This window comes from Ammospiza caudacuta, chromosome 20, assembly GCF_027887145.1.
Source record: "Ammospiza caudacuta isolate bAmmCau1 chromosome 20, bAmmCau1.pri, whole genome shotgun sequence".
In the NCBI taxonomy this organism is placed as follows: domain Eukaryota; kingdom Metazoa; phylum Chordata; class Aves; order Passeriformes; family Passerellidae; genus Ammospiza; species Ammospiza caudacuta.
Window position 1 is genome coordinate 2,042,113 of NC_080612.1, and position 6,082 is coordinate 2,048,194.

Consider the following 6,082-nt stretch of genomic DNA (forward strand, 5'->3'; position numbering starts at 1 on the left):
TGAGTCCTGCAGGGATGCAGCTCTGGAGGAGCACCAGGAGCTGTGAGGGAATCCTGCCTGGTGCTGGGATGAATGCAGGAACCTCCCTACCTCCTCTGCTCCGTCACAGCTGCCATTCCTGATGTCAGCCCATGCAGGGAGTTTTGGGCCACCATCACCTGTGCTTGGTGTCACCAGCCCTTGCGCAGCCCCCGACCCCTCTGCTGGCTCTGGCACAAGGTCTCGGCTCTTCTCCTTCCCTCTTTTGCCAGCTCTGAGAACTGGTCCCTTCCATCTCACAGGGTGTTTGACCTCTCCTCCTCACTCTCCCATCTTGGAGATCCATATCCCTTCCTTGGTGACCACCCAGCACTTTCTGATCCCTCCTTTTCCATCTTTCCCTCAATTTTGACACCTGTCCCCCTCCTTGGCTACTAAATCTCCCTTGTACCCATGACCCCATTGCTGCCCCATGGGGCTCCAAATCTTGTTCCAGCTCTCCCTGCCTTGGTTCAGCCACCTTCCCACCCACACCCTGCCCCCTCTGCCCTCTCCTCTTGTGCCCACCTCGGGTTGCTGTGGAGACCCCTCGGCCTAGCAGTGCCCCAGACCCACAACCTCCTGCACCACTTCCCCACGTTCCTCTCTGTGTTATTTCATTACAGCCATCACATCCACAGCCACATTTCCAGTTGCCAGGACAGAGTTGGACCAGCTGTGGTCAGGGACCCTCCCCAGCAGCAGGTGATTTCCCAAGGGGGAAAATAATGGGAAAACTGCAAGTTCCTGGGCAGCCCTGGGAGGGTGGCAGAGGGACCTGGCACCAGCCTGCACCGATGAGGCAGCTGGGTCACAAAGCACCTTCTTAGCTTTTTGCAGAGTTTCTGTCATTTCCCAGCAAAGAGACAACCACATTCCAGATCTCAGGATTGCAGGGCTTTTAATCACACACATGGTGCCTCTTTGGGAGTCAGACAAGGAGGCTGGAGGTGGCTGCTCTGCCAGATCCCTACCTTGACAAGTGTCTTGGCACAGAGAACTCATCTCAAGGTCAGCCCATGGCTAAGCTGGTCCCTTCCAGCCTCCAGGTTAGCTCAAAGCAGGACAGGACATTGTCATCCAACCTGTGCAGGGAATTACAATTCCCCACAAGGGATTTTTAGGGAAAGAACATCTTCTGTGGATCCACAGCATTTTTGCCATCAGCACATGCATCACTCTCCTCTCAGGTTTTCTAATCCCCATCTCCCAGAGCCCTGTGCCTGAGGGAAGCTCATATTTCACATTGTTGAAAGGCACACTCTGAGCCCTTCTGGATGCACAGAAAAGCCAGAGGCATAAACCTTATGGCTTAAAAAGCAGAACACAAAAAACCATACCCTCTGTGTGCTCTTTTTTTTTTTTTTTTAATAATTCTTAATTTGAAGCTCTGCTCTCGATTTTTGGTCTCTGAGTCATGGTTGGAATTATCAGGGCCCTGGGAGCCATTGAGTGGCATTTGCAGGGTGCACTGGGAGGGGAGGGAGGCAGCCCAGCCCTGCCTGCTCTGTGTTTCCCCTCAGCACCACAAGGATCTGGCTGTGAGATAATAGAACTCCACCGCCTTTTCCTCAGGGCCTCTCTGTGCTGCAGACACAAACTGGAGCACAGGCAGTGTCTAAAGTTCATGTTCTGGCTGAGTGTAACCAGTCACATCTCTGTGCTCGGTTGCCCACCATTTGCTTCAGTTTTCCCCTTCTGGGTTGAGATTTTCCAGCCCTGCTCCCCGCACAAAGGAGGTCTGAGAGTCTCTTTGAAGACACTTTGGCCATGGCAGAGCGCACAGGCAGTGAAAAGCAATATCTCCATGATAAACACACCCTGCTTTTTTTCCTTTCTTTTGAAAATACAAAACAATCTTCCAGTTTTTAAGCGGATCTGCTGCTGAAACTGCTGGGGGTCAGAGCTGACATCTGGCAGCGAGTCGGCGCCGACCGTTGCAGCAAACACTGAGTCCCCTGTGCTGAAAGCCACAGCCACTCAGGCACAGCACGTTTTGCAGTGATGGTACCTTTTAATCAACCCTTGGAAAGCCCCAGACAGTGGGAGCAGGATGAAAACAATCACTTGCAAGCTCCGAGGGCAGGCCAGAGCTGGGGATGGAGGCAGGCAGAGGTTTCACACCCAGGCGGGGAGCGGCGGCCTGGAGTCACCTATGGGCAGCAGATGTTCAGCTGTCCTTGAGAAGGACAATGTGAATGGGATGGAAGGAGCCAGGACCACTAAATCCCTCCTTGGCCAGCGTCAGACCAGAGCTGTTCAACGATCCATCACTGAAGGCTTCCCAGAACTGCAGAAATACCAGAGAGAATTCGATACAAACCATAGAAGGATTTAGGTTGGAAGGGATGCCTGGAGGTCCCCAGCCCAGCCCTGGAGCAAACTCCAAAGCTGGGTCAGGCTGCTCAGAGCCGTGTCCAGGCACGTTGTGAACATGTCCAAGGATGGAGATCCCAAGGATGGGGATCTGCTGTCCCACAGCTGCACCACTTCCAACACCATCCCAACCTCACAGGCCACATCCACAGCTCTTCCCAGCACAGGCAGAGCTGGTTATCCACCAGGGAAGGGCAGAGGCAAAGCATGCAGAGAAGGCACCACCACAAACATCGCTGGGACCAAGGCAAGGAGAGCTGGAACATGGCTTGCGGCCAAGTGTGGCCTGCAGTGAGGTGGGCATGGATACAGGAGAGAGAGGGCCCAAAGGGGGGCAGAACCAGGCACCAAAACTGGTGGGAAGATGGAAAAGAAGAGAATCTTGGGGGGACAGGAGCGGGATGGGTTACCAGGGAGGAGATATGGATCTGGTCCTTGTGGGTCATGCCCAGCAGAAAACAGAAGCCTGGGATGGGGTCTTTGCCATGGGCTAGGGATGGTGTGTCCTCTTCTCCTCATGAGGAGACTCCAATGACAAACATTCCCAAGAGATCTCAAGCAGCTCTCTGGTGCTGGAAGGGCAAAGCTATTTCTATTTGTCATGTCAAGGAACAGCATCCCCCCATGGCCCTGGGCTGCTGCTCCAGCCCTCCTCCCTCCAAGCAGCATCCTTGTGTTGGCAAAACCTCTTGCCATGACAACCATGGGAAGGGACTGCCAGGGAAAGAGGAGCTCATGGAAAGTGAACCATAGGCGAGGTAGGGATGGGATCACAAGAGCCTTAAAACCCAACAGACAATGGGACCTGGAAGGGAGGGGCTGCCTGAACCCCCCCCGGTCCCCAAACAGCCCCTGCAGAGCTGAAAATGCTCCTCCTGCCTTGACAAACACCCCAGCACTAAGTGTACAGGGACAACGGGGAAAATCAATCCTGCAAGTGTCCAAGGTCAGGCTGGACAGAGCTTGGAGCAACCTGGGATAGTGAGGGCAAGGGGATTGGAACCAGGTGATGCTCAAGGTCCCTTCCATGCAGGCCATTCCATGTTTCTATGTTTCTATCCTAGGACCCTGCCCATGACACTGGAATATGTCTGTGGTGGCTTCAGCCTCACACTGAGGACAGGATGGCTCCCTGGCTGTCCCACAGGGGTGTCCTGTGGGGCTGTGGCATGGGCTGTGCACGGGGTGGAATGTACCCCAGGGAAGGTGCTGGGGGATGCAGTGGGATGTACAGGGGAGAGAGAGATGGGGACTCATGCTCAGAGCCCCCAGAGATTCCCAATGATTTAACATGAGGAGAGCCATGGGGACAGCAGTGGGCTGGTGAAAACACTGCTGAGTGGGGGACTTGGCAAAACAAAAAGGTTTTTCTTGCTGAAAATAAGCCTGAGCAGATGTCCTGATTGCCAGGTACCACAGAGCCCTGTCCGTGCCTCACAATCCTCCTGCCTCGTGTCCTAGAGGATTTTCTCTGGGATGTCTGACAGAGGTGTGGTTTTCAGACTGCCTCTCTAGTTGGGAGCTTTCTTCCTACAGCATATCCAGGGGTGATGATCTGTTGGTCAACAGTGGTGAACCATGACAGGAAAACCTGAGGATGCTCAGCATGGGAAAGGCAGCTCCTCTGTCCCTTCATCTTCCCGGCACTTCCCCAAACACGGAGTATTTGCTCGCCAGAGGCACAGAGGAATGAGAACCTCAGGCCCTCACGATGAGTTTGGCCGTTCCAAAGCCACGTACCAGCCTCAGCTTCCCTGGGACGGTGAGGAGGCCACTGGATGCTGCGACCTGCCCCTCGCACATACCTTTCCTTTGAGCGCATCCGGAGCGGAGCCCGGCACACCCCGGCAGTGCCGTTTCCTATGACAACGCCGACAACAGCGCCAGGAGCGGGCCGGGCTCGGGGGCCGGCCAGGTGTGGGGCTCCTTGTAGCTATGGCAAAGGGGTGTTTACTTCTGTGTTTTGCACGGCGGTGTTACCCCCGGGAGTGTCACAGCAGCGTAAGGCTCTCTGGCATTTCCCCCAGCAGCTATGTCAGCGTTTGGGGGAGCTGCGTGTAACCTGCACCTGCCATCGACCGGCTGCAGGACGCATCCATCCTTCCCGGGGCTCTCAGGAGCCCCCCATGCCAGTACGGGCTGCAGGACGCATCCATCCTTCCCGGGGCTCTCAGGAGCCTCCCATGCTGGTACAAGCTGCAGGACGCATCCATCCTTCCCGGGGCTCTCAGGAGCCTCCCATGCTGGTACAAGCTGCAGGACGCATCCATCCTTCCCGGGGCTCTCAGGAGCCTCCCATACTGGTACAAGCTGCAGGATGCATCCATCCTTCCCAGGGCTCCCAGGAGCCCCCCTGCCAGTCCAGGCTGTAGCCGCAGGTGCTCTTGCTACAGCCCTTGTCGTGGGTTTCTCACCCCGATATTGCACCATGTAGCAAACCCCCCCTTGCCCGCCGTGGGCAGCGCTTTCTGCCTTGCCCCTTTGCTGTCACACCGTGCCCGTCTCCGTGCCCTCCCCGCAGCTTCTCCTGACACTGTGCGAGCTCGGGGGACGCTCCCAGCCCGTCCCCGCGGGCGGCTCACGGAGCGCTCCGGCCAAATCACAAAGGGTTTGGATCCCGTTCCCCGGCACGAGTGCCAGGGGCGGGGAGATCTTGCCTCACATCTATTCTTTCTAGGTACAAAACACGCATTCAAAAGTCAGAGCCGTTTCACTGGCAAGGGCTGGGAGCTGCTCGGAGCCGGCCAACTGCCCCAGTTCTGGTTCCCAACGAGGCCGCTTTCCCAGCCCTGCTCTCTGCATGTTTTGCAGACGCTCGCATCGAGGCTGCATCACCCGGCCAGCCCTGCCCGGGGGGGAGCATCCCGAGGGCCACATCAGGGCCCCGAGGCTGCTGGAGGGCCGCAAAGCTGCCGATCCCCGCATCCATCTGCTCCCGCGTCGCTCCTCTGGAGCCCCCGCTCGTGTTTAACGACCGCGTGTGTTTTCGCTCAAGCATTACATCACCTGGCAACGCCAGCGGCACGGACGGACGGACGGACAGCGGACGGACGGGGCCAGCCCGGCTGCGCTGTCCCTGCCGATGCTCGTCCTTGTGTCCCCAGCCCTTTGCCTTGTGCAGGCGAATAGAAAATTCAGCTCCATGCGGAGCCCACCGAGGGCTCATGCACAGCCCCCCACCCGCCCCCTCCTCGGCGTGTCCCAGGGCAAAACGCTCCGCGATTTCCACCTCCCGGAATTCCTGCGGCCGTAGCCATGAGCACTTTGCCTAAAATAAAGTGGGAGCTGAGATAAGCCAGACAGGCAGGCTCCGGAGAGCCGGTCCCGAGCGAGGATTGAGCTCACACTTGCTGCAGCGGGCGGCCAGGTCGGGCCTTCGCACCTCGGCAGCCGGGGAGGAACCGTGTGGATTTGCTGATAATGGGCTGCCAATTTCCGCAGCGGTGCGAGGAGCGTGGGGAATGGAAAGAATGATGCCAGGGAGCCCTGCGGGAAGGGGGTGCAGACTGGGCATTTTCGTGCAGTGCTCCCACTCCCGGCACATTGGGGTCACCAGGAGTCAGGTACCGGGATAAGCAGCGTCTCAAGCCCTTGGCGTGTGGGGACGGGGCAGTGCTGGACCTGCAGTGGAGAGGGTGATTTTGCATTCCTTGTCCTTCATCCACACAGCAGATTCTCATTGACATCC